Source organism: Neofelis nebulosa, chromosome 2, assembly GCF_028018385.1.
Source record: "Neofelis nebulosa isolate mNeoNeb1 chromosome 2, mNeoNeb1.pri, whole genome shotgun sequence".
NCBI lineage: Eukaryota > Metazoa > Chordata > Mammalia > Carnivora > Felidae > Neofelis > Neofelis nebulosa.
In genome coordinates this window covers 117,671,276-117,686,464 of record NC_080783.1, presented here as the reverse complement: position 1 = coordinate 117,686,464, position 15,189 = coordinate 117,671,276, and the positions used below count along the sequence as shown (strand labels likewise).

Here is a 15,189-nt window from a genome sequence, read left to right as displayed (position 1 = left end):
AGTATCTGTAAGGCCATTAACTCGGAAGGCTTTGGCTTACAGTTGTGTGGTCTTTTCCGAGTGGAAAAGCAATTGGGACAGAGGATCAGTAGAATGAGTCCTCAAAGGAGGACAGAGGGGAGCAAAAGGAGTCACATCAGTGTTACAGTCTTTTGTTTTAGGTACCTTTTACATCCTTTTTCTCCATTAGCCTTCTGCAATGAATCTTTCAATGAATTGGAAGGCTTCTGGAGGTTTTTCTTGCCAATTAACACAGTTATCCCATTCTGTTTAATTTGAGAACCTTTACTTTTAAGTGCACTTCTTAAATTGTCTTATCTACTTGGAATGTTCCCCGTCGTGGCCATTGTAATTCCAAGTTGTTTTTAGTAAAATTTCGCCATTTCGACAGATATGCACAGCTCCTGGCACCATAGTTTTTAGACATAAAGTAAGCAGGTGTGCCAGAAGGTGGCGTGCTTGACTCTTTAGAATTTAAGGATCCTATTAGCTAAGCCCTGTTCACACAAAACAAGACAAACGTAGGCACTTCAACACACCAGCAGTAACCAAAAGATATTACTGGCAAAGAGAAGGCCCTGCACACCACCAGCAATTCCCAACATGGACTAAACCAGTAGACTCCAGTAAATGGAGACTGTGGACTGGAAAAGGAGACAGGACTCCAACGTGTACTTGTGGACTGAACGAAGGGCTAAGGACTGCCGCTCTGTCGGAACCTCCCGTCAGTCTACACTACCCCACGACCCCTAGACTGGGAAACCAGTTAGATCAATAGCTCGAACACACACACAAAAGCGGAGCTCAAGCCAAGACAGACTTACCAGTAGTCCTCAGAAGTGGCGAGAAAGGCAGTGAGCTCACAAGGCACCATGCCTGTTTCTCATTGTCCCCGAATGCCATCAGAAGTACACTTTGGATCCCTATGCTGCACCAAATCTCTTAAAAATACCCAATTCAACCTAGTAAATTTGAAGATCTAATTGGCTTCATTAAATGATTCATGAATCAGGCAGCAGCCCATCTAGCAAGTACAGGGGAACTCCGCGGGAAGTTAAACAGGCAGAAAGGTTTTTAAAGGCGGAAAGGGCATAAAAATCAAAGAAGAAAGGAACTTATTAGGGAGAAATGCATGATTTAGGCAAGGCTGCCCTCCTAAGGGGAAGAGGGAGGAGTGTACCAGTAAAGTTCCTAGTATTGACCAGGAAATTCCATGTTGACGGTTACAATGTTAAAGGTTACATTTCTGGGAGGTTGAAACTGCAGTTAGGTTAGGTGGGAAGTCCTGTCTTACTGACTTGGGGCCTTAACCCAAGTGATGCCATTTTGGGCCCGTTTTGTTTTTGTTTTTGTTTTTTTTTAATATACTATTGCCGGGTGAACTGGGGAGACCCGGGGTCCTGGGGCCTCCTCAATCCAGCCAGAACCTGAAGGAGTTGCCAAAGGTTCTTGGTCTTGCCAGGAGAAGGAATTCAAGAACAGACATGTAGCACAACAGATGAGTAACAGAAGCAAAATTACACTCCTGGAGATATGAGAGCAGCCGAACTTGAGCTCAAGACAAAGAGCGCCAGTGAGAGTGCTAGTGACAGAGGGAGAGTGACAGCGGAGGGGAGTGAGAGCCAGAGCCAGGTGAACTGCCACACCCTAGGGGTTGGGTTTCTCTCTTTCATTGACAGTTATTGACTAGGGGGGCGGAATATTTACTGTTTGGTCCAGAAGCAGGGTTTCCTTTCCCCCCCCCCCCCCCCTCAATTTTCCCATCCTGGCTCCCACCATCTTGGGCCTATCTGGTTTGATCCGGCTTCTTGTGGACTGCCGCTGCCAGGACAGGCCTCTGACCTCCCTGACAGCTGGCCAGCACTTCCTCTTTGCTGACCTCCAGGTGTCCTGTTAGAACTTAACTACCTGCCTACTCTAACGATACCGAAACCAGACAAATGATCCAGGATGTTGAACTGGTCCGGGCTTGCTGACCAGCTCCTCAAAAATCAACCCTGGTGGAATTATAGAAGGAAGGAAGAAACATGCCTTACAGGAATTATAAAAGACTTCTAACCCTCCATAGAGACTGAAGGCCTTTTTGAACTGGTGTGTGTGGAAGGCTGATGTTCAGAGGTAGCAGTGAGACATGATGGAGAAAAGCATGTAAGTTCTGTTCTTGCATCTCACTCCCACAGCACCGGCTCTACCATTTCTTATCCCTTCAAGAAAGAAATGATCAGTGGCACAATATTCAATTTGCCAATGTGGCAGGGGCAGTTTGAGATCTGGGACCCTACATAAGGTTTGTTGAGGAAAATAGTAGATGAAAACAGGGGTAGGCAAACCTGATGATCCCTGGGTTTTCTTTTTCCAGAGTCTCCTCCTCCAAAACTCCAGAGCTGATGATTATCATGGCTTCCCGCCCGCCCCCCTCCCCCACCGTGCTGCTTACCAATAAGCATAAAAACGATGCGCTAAATAGATTTTTCCCGGACAGACTATAAAACAATAGTAGTGAAAATGACTTTATTGTACATGCTGCTCTACACTCAGGGACTCATCCTTGATTCTACCAAGACCATCAAAGACTGAAGCCCACCTCTACCCAGTTCCCCTCATCACCCTGTGGATTCTTCGCCACAAGTCTCCTCCTTCCTGGGGCCCCTCATTTCTTCCTCTCCACGGGGGTGTCTGCCTAGCCCTCCCTGCGGCTTGTCTCAATTTGGGAATTTCATTTCTTGATCCCCACTCCATAGTGAGACGTGGCCCAATGGTCTGCCCAAGTCCAGCATGTGTATCAGTGACCAGATGACTCTATGCATTCCAGGGACCACCAGAAGAAAGAATAAAAGGAACACTGGCTTTAGACCCAAAGATGCAAAAACGTCAGAGACAGACCCGTCAGACACACCCGCACGTGAAGGACATACCTTCTCCAAAGTCCCTGTTCACACAAATTCCTCAACGTCTTCTGCCCCGGAAATAACCCACTTTCCTCCCCTAATGGGGCAGCTGTTCCCTGAAGGTCAGAACCCCAGAGGGACCTAACTTGCCTGAGCAACAGACAGACAGTTCAAAGTAAAACTGCTGAACACACTGCACTGGCTGGGAATTGAACCCAGGCCTCCACCACTGAACCACCAATGCTCCCCCAAGATGTGCTGTACTAGGTCAAATCAGAAAGAGTCACCGGAAGGACTTGGAAAAAGCAATGGTAAACTAGATTTTCACAGTACTCACTGTGGACAACATGGTCAAAAAACAAAAAAGACACCCAGAGCAAAGGCTTGCATAGGAGATTTAATGTCCGACAATGCTGTGAAGTTTTGGCTTCATAGCCAAATCCAAATATAGGATTTGGAAAAGTCTAATTCTGAAGTCGGCTCTTTACAAGTTGATAACAGAACTCTGTAGAAAAACATCAGAGATTCATGTTGTTTCTGGTCTCTGGTCCATATCTGCCGTGGACCCATGGAAAGTTGATTTTCACTTGCTGACACATTCTCTTTGCCCACCCATTGCTTGGTGGCTCCCAGACCCTTTCTTCCAAACTTTGAGATGAATACCAGTTCTCTCCCCCAAATAGGTGGTCAGGACCCAGTGACGGTTCAGGAGGCTGGACTGGTGTGTCTAACTTACTCCAGAAGATCTGGGCGATAACTGAGTTTCTCTCCCTCTATGTCTCTTTTGAGTCCCTGGAAAAGGGCAAGGATTGAATCTTGCTTTTACATTTTTCTGCCTGACACAGACCTCTATAGAAGCAAAAAAAAAAAAGAAAGAAAGAAAGAAAAATTCTCCTAGATTTCCTCCCTTCATCACATGTTCTGATCTGGCCACCCGGAAAGGTTGGTTCAAGGGGAAAAAAAAAAAAAAAAAAAAGAGAGTAAATTACGGGTACTTATAGATGCCAGGATATTACCCCTCTATCTAATTTAAAACTTTCTTTGCTTTTTACCCTTGTCTGATATTCATGTTTCACTCTTTTATCCTTTTGTTTACAATTGGCCGGGCATAGATTTTTCATACTCTTAATACTTAACCCTTTTCTAATATACTGCTATATCTGGAAGTTATTTTTTTGATCCAATCTGAGAAAATTGGATCCATTATAATCCGCAGTAATTGGTGTTGTATTGGGGATTCCTGTCATAGTATTACTTCCACCACTTCAGTGTGTGGTTTCTGTTCTGCTTTTTAAAATATTTATTTATTTATCCATCTATCTTTTTTCTTTTCTTTTTTTTTTTTTTTTTTTTTTGAGAGACAGTGTGAACAAGGAAGGGTCAGACAGAGAGAGAGAGAGTGTATCCCAAGCAGGCTTCACACTTAGTGTGGAGGGTGTAGGTGGGATTTAAAATAATTTTAAATGTAGATTGCTTCACTTAAAATCTATTCCATCCTCTTAGCTGAAGAGGTTGAAAAACTGAAAAAACTGTATTTCTCAGACTCCCTTGCAGGTTGGGTTCAGGATAGAAATGAGATGCACTCAAGAGAGTTGGCAGAAGTGAGGAGAGGCAACCTTCTCACCGCTGTTGCTGATGGTAAGTAAGTCAATAGGGTTATGGAACCATGAGTGTTTAGAGACACTTTTGGTTGACAGTCACATTCTGGATTCTAGTCACTAGTTGAGTAGGTGTGAAAGGTGGTGGTATTGGCAGAGTTGAAGCTTCCTGATTCCAGTCAAGAAGGAAAGCCTCAGTTTTCTATATACCAATGCTTCTACTACTTCTTGCGCCCAGGGGTTGCAGGGAGGAGATGAGGACAAGGGAGGAAAGCACCTGAGCAGAGCAGAAAAATATTCTCAATGTTTATAAATAAAAAATGTGAAGGGGCGCCTGGGTGGCTCAGTAGGTTAAGCGTCTGACTTCAGCTCATGTCATGAGCTCATGGTTTGTGGGCTCTGTGCTGACAGCTCAGAGCCTGGAGCCTGCTTCAGATTCTGTGTCACTCTCTCTCTGCTCTTCCCCCGCTTGCGCTGTGTGTCTCTCTCTCAAAAATAAAAAACAGGTCTCTGGGAGCAGGTTTCTGGGAGGTCATATTGTTGATTGGGTACACCATGATTCCCTAGTGTTTAGTATTCCCTAGCCTACTATGTTCAGGAGATGAATCTGAGAAGACTCCGAAGTTTAAAAGTCAAACTTCAATAACTAAAGCTCCTAGGATTATAGTATAGTACAGTATCTTAAATATAGTATAGTAGAGTAAGTATAATATAATATAGTTGATATGATATGATATGATATGATATGATATGATATGATATGATATGAATGATATAATATAATATAATATAATATAATATAATATAATATAATATAACATTATATAATATATTAACAATCCTGGGATAGGAGAGATTTCTCAGAGAACAAAATTGGCTTAACCATAAAAGAAAAACTTAGACAAGTTAGATTTCATTAAAAAAACTTATGCTCATAAAAAAACTATAAAAAGTGAAAAGGAAAGCCATACTGGGAGAAGCTTTTTGAAATACATTTATCTAACAAGTGACTCAAATTCTGAATATAAAAAATGCTTAGAAGCCAATAGTAAAAAGTCAAGTCATCAATCAAAGGAATCAAGGCTCAGGGTGCCAGGCTGGCTTAGTCGGAAGACCATATGACTCTTGATCTGAGGGTCATGGGTTTGAGCCCCACAGGGAGCACAGAGATCACTTTAAAAAAATAAAAATTTAATTTTTTTTTAAAAAAGGAATCAGGGCTCTTTGGAGAAATGGCTGGTTTTGGCACTGGGGCAGGAAATACACAGGGAGACCCTAGAGCGTTTTGCAATACCATAAAATAAGAAAGTACTAGAGAAAAAAACAAACTCCACAATGATGGGGGTATGCCAAAGGAAAACAGAAATCAACTGAAAATGCTCACAGTGGCTGAAACTGAAACAATCTGGGCAACAAAATAAATAAAATAGTATTGGATTATAACCCCAAAATATAAAATAAATATCGACATGTCCATACTGATATAAGTAAATAAATAAATGAATAGGGAAAACAGACAAATGTCCCATGCAGAAGTATCCCAAATTAATGGAGATACTCCACCCTCCTTAAAAGTGTGGGCTACTCGCAATGACTTCCTTCATCTCATGGGCAAAAACAGTGGTTTTACAGTGGAGAAGCCTAATAAACACTTCCTCAGCCAACGAATCAAGATTAACATCAACAGTGGTAAGTCATGGTAACAGTACATACTATTAAGAAACAAAACTCAACCGAGTAAATTTGAAGGTTGAATTAGTCTTTTTAAGTGATTCATGAATCACGAAGCATCCCAACCAGCAATCAGAGGGGAGCTCTGCTGGGCTAAACCAAAGGAGATTTTTAAAGGCAAAGAGAAGGCAGAGAGAATGAAAGAATGGAAGGAAGGAAGGAAGGAAGGAAGGAAGGAAGGAAGGAAGGAAGGAAGGAAGGAAGGAAGGAAGGAAGGAAAGGAGGGAGGGAGGGAGGGAGGGAGGAAGGAAGGAAGAGGGAAGAAAGGAGGGAGGAAGGAAAGAAGGAACTTATTAGCAAGGAATGTATTATTTAGGCAAGGTTGCCCTCCTAAGGTGTGAGGAAGGGGTCTATCAGTAAAGTTCCTAGTAGTGACCAAGAAATTCCATGCTGACTGGTTAAAGGTTATGTTTCTGGGGAGTTAAAACGGTAGGTAGGTTAGGTATTCAGTTTTGGTTTACTGACTTGGGGCCTTAACCTCAACGATGCCATTTTGGGCCTGTGGTTTTCTTTTTAACAATACCCATTATACAAAGTGATAAGAATGGTACTTTACCTCCCCAAACCCCTAACCCCAGTTTGATCATGAGAAAAACATCAGACAAATCCCAGTTGAGAGACATTCTACAAAGTATGTGACCTGTACTCCTAAGGATTTTCAAGGTCATCAGTAACAAGAGAAGTCTGAGAAATTGCTAGTCAAGAGGAGCATGAGGAGACATAAACTGAAGGCACTGGGATATTCTGGGTGGAATCCTGGAACAGGAATACGTCATTATGGGGGTCCCTGAATCAAGATATATTCTTAAAAATATGTCATGACAAAATTGGTCTTATACTGGGAAAACAGTTGATTCTCATTGGAAAATAAATTAAGGGGCACCTGGGTGGCTCAGTCGGTTAAGGGTCTGACTCTTGATTTCGGCTCAGGTCATGATCTCACAGTTCGTGGGATGGAGCCCCACGCTGCCGGGGAGCCTGTTTGGGATTCTCTCTCTCCCTCTCTCTGCCCCTCCCCTGCTCCTGTGCTTGCATTCTCTCACTCTCTCACCAAATGAATAAACATTTTAAAAATGTTTTGTAAAAAAACAAAAAACAAACAAACAAAAAACAAAACAAAGGGAAAAGGTCATTATGTAAAAACCAAGGAAATCTGAATAAAACATGAACCTTAGTTAACACTAATATTGGGGCGCCTGGCCTAGGTGGCTCAGTCGGTTGAGCGTCCGACTTCAGCTCAGGTCATGATCTCACAGCTTGTGAGTTCGAGCCCCACGTCACGCTCTGGTGCTGACAGCTCAGAGCCTGGAGCCTGCTTCAGATTCTGTGTCGCCCTCTCTCTCTGCCCCTAACCCACTTGCATTCTGTCTCTGTCTTTCTCAAAAATAAATAAACATTAAAAAAAACCCATAATGTATTCATTCAATTATGACAAATGAACCATTCTAATGTAAGATGATAATTATAGGGGAAACTGAATGCAAGGTATATGGGAACTTTCTATACTATAATCTCAACTTTTTATAAATCTAAATCTAGTCTAACATAAAAAGTTTATGTAAAAAGTAAAGAAAAAAAAAGTCAAGCCAATTAAAAGTAGATAAAACACTTGAAATCTCTTCACAAAAGATTTCTTTATGACCAAAAGACATAAGAAAGAATTCTCAACACCATTACTCATTAGAAACACAAATTTAAAATACCGTGATATACCATTACATACCTCTCAGAATGGCTAAAATTTAACAAAGAACACTCATGCTGACAAAAATGTGTAGCAACTTTATCTCTTGTTGCTGGTGAAAGAGTAAAGTAGTACAACCATTCTGGAAAACTGATAGCTGCTTCTTCTGCTTCTTCTTCTTCTTCTTCTTTTTTTAACGGTTATTTATTTTTGAGAAACAGAGAGACAGAGCACGAGAGGGGGAGGGACAGAGAGGGAGACCCAGAGCTACAAGCAGGCTCCAGCTGTCAGCACAGAGCCCGACACGGGGCTCGAACCTAGGAACCCGTGAGATCATGACCTGAGTCCAAGTCAGAGGCCCAACCGACTGACTCACCCAGGCGCCCCGAAAACGGATAGCTTCTAATAAAGTTAAAGATACAAATACCTTATGGCCTAGCAATTCTATTCCTAGGCTTATACCCACACAAAATGAACGTACAAGTGCACAAAAAGATTCCTGCAAGAATATTCATGGCAGCCTTATTCACATTATGCAAAACTGAAAATAGCCCAATTGTCCATCAACTATAGTGATCAACACATTGGAATAACACTCACCAATAATACCGAAATGATCTACTGATACACACAACAAAGTGGATACATCTCAAAAATATTATGTTGCGTGGGAAAAAAAGCCAAACACAAAAAGTATATTCATTTACGGGAATTTCAAAAGGAGGCAAAATTAATCTATGGAGATAGAAATCAGAATAGTGATTGCTTCAGTGAAGGTAGGGTGAGGATTAACTGTGTTAAAAAACAAAATTCAACCAAGTAAATTTGAAGATTTAATGGGCTTTATTAAGCCATTCATGAATCAGGCAGCGTCCCATGTAGCCAGAAGAGAGATGTCCCAAGGAGTTGTACCAAATGGAAGGTTTTAGAGGAGGGCGGGGGGGGGGGGGGGGGGGAGGGGAGCAGTTGGGGGCAAGGAAGTTAATTAGCCAAAGAAAAGAAAGTTATTGAGTATTTTCAAGGACTCCAACAGAGAATACTACATCTTTATCAGCAATATTTTTCCATCCCTCTAGGGATAGAGGCCAAGCTATTAATTCAGGTACCTCAGGAGTATGGTTTGTTCTGGCACAAATCAATAGTCAGGTAAGTAGAATCAGATGTTTTTTGCAAGCGAAGGCCAAAGAGATATGGTAAGACTTGACCATCAGCAATGAGGGTCACGAGAAAAAATAATATGTTAACCCAGGGGCTAAAATTTATTCGTAACAGCAGAGGCCCCTGTAAAAAGAACTTAGATAAAGACAATTAGATATTTTGGCCTAGTATATGAGTTTCAGGCAAGAAAGGAAGACATTCAGTCCATATGGCAAATAACCTACGAAATCAGCGAGTTCTTCCATATTATAGGGTTTTACCACCAACGAAGGAGTCTTACTGTGTGCAATATAGCGAAAAGCATTAGGATACTTATTAGGACAAATACCAGCCCAAATACCTCAATCCAACACTCCTTCATGATTAATTCCCCAAAGAATCTGAAGGATGTTAAGTTAAAATGTCAAATATAAGCCCATTTGTGGAATTCTTTATTTCATGCAAAGAGGTTCACGAGAAGGAGCATAAGGACACAGGTTACAAATGCTGTCATATTACTTCATAGAAAAACACATAAGGGAGCTTCCCTAACCAGATGATTACAAAAAGTGTTATAAAGAAAATAACAAGTTATTGGTTTAAAAAAACAACAACACAGTACCAGTCAATTGTGCCTCTTGGAGGCCCTAAAAATATTTCCCCTCCCATATTGTTTCATGAGATTTGTAAGTTTATCAACTGCCCGGTGGGTCAGCTGATGAGTCACTTCTTCCCCACCCCCTCCCCCCGCCCCCTTAGGTTTATTTATTTATTTTGAGAGAGAGAGAATCCCTCAAGCAGGATCCGAACTGTCAGCAGGGAACTCATTCAGGGTTCAAACTCAGGAACTGTGAGGTCATGACCTGAGCCTAAATCAAGAGTCAGATGAGCCCGACTAAGCCACCCAGGTGCCCCTGAGGAGTCATTTCCATCAGGGATCTTTCCGTGGACTGTGACCAGACAGGATTCCTATTTGGGCCATACCATAAATCAGTCAGTGGACTGAAACTACAACCACTGGCAGCTCTAAGGTTTTTTCTTTGTGGGATACCCTGGATTGAACATCCTTAAAAAGGAGTTTTAGATTTCCTTTCGGGAGATCATTTATGTTACCTATGAAGGCCTTGGTTTTGATAGATTTTAAGGCAATGGTCCTTGGTGCTCTACCAGCCAAAAATTTGTCTTTAGCTCCTCCTGAATCTAATTTGTACATATGTATGTATGTATGTATGTATGTATGTATGTATGTATGTTATGTCTGTATGGGAAAGTGAGCGTGAGTCGGGGAGAGGCAGAGAGAGAAGGAGACAGAGAATCCCAAGCAGGCTCTGCGGAACCAGACACCAAGGGATGGGGCTCAATCTCACTGGATCCTGAGATCCTGACTTGAGCTGAAATCAAGAGTCCGATGCTTAACCAACTGAGCCACCTAGGCACCCCCTCCTGAGTTTAATTTTGAATGTCCAGCAACCTTAATAATGGCCAAGGTAGATGCAAGTTTGTCAAAAATATCAAAAAGTCTTAGACACCTGACTGTATAGGATCACAGAACATGAATCAATAGTTAATTATGTATTGGACCACAACGACAATGAACGATTTTAAAGGCAAATATCAGGACATTACATAGCTGAGCAAACCCCATAAGAGACCTGATAAAGCACTGAAAATTATTTTGATAAAACACAAAATCTTTGCTTTCCTTTTTTAACCTCCTCTCAGGTGCAGAACGATAGTACAGGAAAACTTTGTCGTTTTAACAGAGGAAAAAATATTAATATTTGGTTTGATATAAGTAAATTACAATATGAGATCCATTAATTAAAAAAAATTTTTTTAACATGTATTTATTTTTGAGAGACAGAGCATGAGCAGGGGAGAGGCAGAGACAGAGGGAGACACAGAATCTGAAGCAGGCTCCAGGCTCCAAGCTGTCAGCACAGAGCCCGACACGGGGCTCAAACTCACAAGCATAAGATCATGACCTGAGCCAAGGTCAACCACTTAACTGACTGAGCCACCCAGGCACTCCTAGATCCGTTAATTTTATATGTTCATCCTGACATTGTTCTGCTAGACTGGGAATGACAGAACAGGCAGGGCCAATAGGATTCCATATTGCTGAAGAGGGTTGCTCTAGGTTGAGTAGGCAGAATAAAGATTTAAAAGATGGGACAAGTTCTAAACTGAGGGCAGATGGTATAAATATCAAAGAAGCCATCACCAGAATCCCAGCCTTGCAAGTAGTTATAAAACATGGGGAAGTTTTTGGGGCACCTGGGTGGCTCAGTCGGTTGGGCATCTGACCTTGGCTCAGGTCATGATCTCACAGTTCGTGGGTTCGAGCCCCACATGGGGCTCTTGTGCTGACAGCTCAGAGCCTGGACCCTGTTTTGGATTCTGTGTCTCCCTCTCTCTCTGCCCCTCCCCTGTTCACCCCCTGTCTCTGTCTCAAGAATAAACAAACATTAAAAAAGCAAAAAAACATGGGGAAGTTTTTTCAACAAAGCTTGCCACCTGGCTATGAATCTTAAAAGACAAGGCAACAAAGGATGAGCCCATCAAAGAGTGATTGCAGCCTGGCCTTGAGGAGTCACCTCTGTGTGTGCAGAGGACAGAAAGGATGATTGTTCTTGTACTGGCATTTCAGCTGGCCACACAGACCCTTTGTTGCTCAATTTACTGTGGTATATAAGCAGTGGCTCTCAAACATGTTGGATCATTTCACAGCAAGAAATATACTGTGTAGTATGTCTCAGCACATACTTACACACATAAAACCATATAACTAACTCAAGTATGAGTTTAATAAATGGACAAGTATTGCCTATTTTCAGTATATGCCATGTAGGTACTCTAATTTTTACTTTTTTTAATGAAAATTTTATTTTTAATTTATATATAGATAATAAATACATCTATAATAAAATATGTATCGTCCATTCATCTGTATAAACAGATATGGATAACATTTGTATCTTCTACTTAAATAAGCGTTCGTCATAATTCATTGATGGTCTGTGACCACAGGTTGAAAAACCCGAAGTTACAATAAATCCTTCCACAGTAGGAGAAAGATCTTATGGAAGTTCACTGATTCTTCTCTTCCGAAGGCGCACCTGCTGGCTTGTCTGCATTCTCTCAGCATCCACGCATGCAGTTTATGCAGAGTTAACATATGCTTAGTATTCTAAGTTTTCTCATTGGTTCATTTGTATTTTAACTCCCTTTCCAATCTAATTTTTAATCATTTGTTTTTTTTTAATTTTTTAGTATTTATTTATTTATTTTTGAGAGAGAGAGAGAGAGAGAGGGAGAGGGAGAGGGAGCTGGGGAGGGTCAGAGACAGAGGGAGGCACAGAATTCTAAGCAGATTCCAGGCTCTGAGCTGTCAGCACAGAGCCCAAGGCGGGGCTCAAACTCACCAACTGTGAGATCATGACCTGAGTCAAAGTGGGATGCTCAACCAACTGAGCCACCCAGGCGCCCCCTCTTTAACCATTTGTAATTTTTGCTTTTCAGTGACTATTAGGAAGCAGGCAATTGTGAACTGTCTATCATAAATTAGCATCCTGTTGTATATTAGCAAGCTTATAAATACATTTCAAAATTTTTAGAGACATACTCTTTCTCATAATAATTTTTTGGTAAAAATGGAAATGCCAAAAGTAGATAAACTAAGCTTAGCATTTAATGTTTATCTATTTTGGAAATAATTTAGATATTTAATGAGTGTCCATTATTTAGTTTATCATAGTATAAACTTTGATCTTCTATTTATTTAAACTAAAATGTTTATTTAAAAATTTTTAAGTTTTTATTTATTTCTTTTGCGGGGCGGGGGGGGGGGGTGTGGCGAGAGCAGGGGAAGTTCAGAGAGAGAGGGAAAGAATCCAAAGCAGTCTCCATGCTATCAGGCTGTCAGTACAGAGCCTGACTGAACTGGAACCAAGAGTCCAAACGTTAATCGACTGAGCCACCTCGGCACCCCTAAATTACTTGTTTTTAACAATTATACTTGGATAAGACATTAAACAGCTAATCATCATTTTAAGTTATTTCTTTTGTTGATGAATTTTGTAACATAGAGATAACATGAGCTTATTTGATTAGTAAACTCAGGTAGAAAAGGCAGTTTATCTGCATTCTATTTAATGTTGATAACTCTAAAGATATTCTTGTTTTTATTAAACCAACAAACTTGAATTAGTTTTTATTTATCAAAGGTTATCCTAGACTATATGAACTTGGGTTACTTTTTATTCTATTTCTGCGAACTTTAGGAATACTTAATAGATATAAGTACTTGATATTCCTCAAACCAATTAAGTAGAATTCTTTTACAAATTAATTTTGGCAATATCATCCCAAGACAGTAAAATACCATATCTATGACATGCATACACACACACACACACACACACACAGCTCTTACAGCTTTCTTTCCTTCTTTCTTTCTTTCTTTTTTTTTTTTAAACTTTAGCCATGTCTCAGGTAGGAAACCCAAAAGAATAGCTGGACCCAGGGGTGCCTGGGTGGCTCAGTCAGCTAAGCCTCTGATTTTGGCTCTGGTCATGATCTCATGGTTTGTGAGTTCAAGCCCCATGTTGGGCTCTAAGGTGACAGCTCAGAGCTTGGAGCCTGCTTCAGATGCTGTGTCTCCCTCTCCCTCTGCCCCTCCGCCCCCCCTTGTTCCTGCTCTGTCTCTCGCTCTCAAAAATACATAAACATTAAAAAAAAAAGAATAGCTGGATCCAAATTATGTTTCCAGCAGATGGACTAACTTAAGGTTACTTGCTCAGATGACCAATCTTTTATTAAAAATGTATTATTATTATCATTATTATTATTTGCATGAATCCAAATTATGTTTCCATAATTTTAAGGTTACCTGCTCAGATGGCCAGTCTTTTATTAAAAATATATTATTATTATCATTATTATTTGCATGGATGAGCAATCTTTTATTAAAAAATTCTTCTTCTTCTTCTTCTTCTTCTTCTTATTATTATTATTATTATTATTATTATTATTATTTGCATGCTATCAGGATCCTTTTATTTTTTTTTTTTTTTTTTTTTTTTTTTTTTTTAAATTTTTTTTTTTTTTTTTTTCAACGTTTTTTTTTAATTTATTTTTGGGACAGAGAGAGACAGAGCATGAACGGGGGAGGGGCAGAGAGAGAGGGAGACACAGAATCGGAAACAGGCTCCAGGCTCCGAGCCATCAGCCCAGAGCCTGACGCGGGGCTCGAACTCACGGACCGCGAGATCGTGACCTGGCTGAAGTCGGACGCTTAACCGACTGCGCCACCCAGGCGCCCCGTATCAGGATCCTTTTAGAGCTGTTTTGGACTTACTTTGTCCTTTGCATACTAATCAAAGAATGCATTCCACTGTCTCAGAGAGGTTTGGAATCCTCTTTTTTAAGGGTGCCCCTTAAGGTGGACTTAACTAAAACAGAGGTTCCCCAGAATGGCTATTGCAATTTTAATTTAAACAACACTTGTCCTAAAACAACACCAGCAATCACAATCCCCCCCCCCCCCCACACACACACATCCTATGAAACAAAAGAGTACTACTCATCAATAGTGAAACCCCTCCCTCCAGTGGCATGATGGGCATCTCCTCTCTCTCTGGGCACTCACCCGCCTGATCCCAGAGAAAGGCAACGACCTCAACCAAAAGGAGGGAGGGAGGTCGGTACCTAAGAGGACTCACGGTGCGAGTAGAAGGCTGTCCATATGTATACAAGCTAGGAGCGGTGAGCACTAGTCTCCTGTAGAGACCGCACCCAATTCCAGGAGACACCGGTCCTGCCGTGCTGAAATCACCTCAGGTCCTGCTTCTGACAACAGGCTGTCGGCCTAAAATTGTCACAAGGCAATAATTAAGCAAGACCATTTATTTGGGATCAAAGAATCGCAGTTCAGCATACACAGATTTGAAGAGCAACCCAAATAGTTGTTTAACGAGAACTTTCGATTGGTGTTAATGGCAGAAAGCGAATCTGGACTGAGTGTAATTGATTGCTAAGGCTATCACTAAGCAAAGTCTCTGACTGTAGCAAGTTACAGGTTTTGCGGCTCAGTCCTTGTAATATTTGGTGTTTGGCACAATTCAAAAGTTCCCAGTTCTACCCGGTGGAG

General features: G+C 41.2%; 1 long non-coding RNA gene across 5 annotated transcripts in view; it reads right to left on the bottom strand.

Annotated features, from left to right (window-relative positions):
• LOC131504050 (uncharacterized) overlaps positions 1-15,189 on the bottom strand; it is a 33,664-nt gene that overhangs the window by 11,925 nt on the left and 6,550 nt on the right. For 3 of the 5 annotated variants that reach the window (XR_009257753.1, XR_009257752.1, XR_009257750.1), the window contains one exon: positions 14,748-14,907. This is a non-coding gene — a long non-coding RNA (uncharacterized LOC131504050). Of the gene's footprint in view, positions 1-1,746; positions 3,681-14,747; positions 14,908-15,189 lie in introns of those variants that run through there. The other 2 variants (XR_009257754.1, XR_009257751.1) reach the window with 2 other exon arrangements.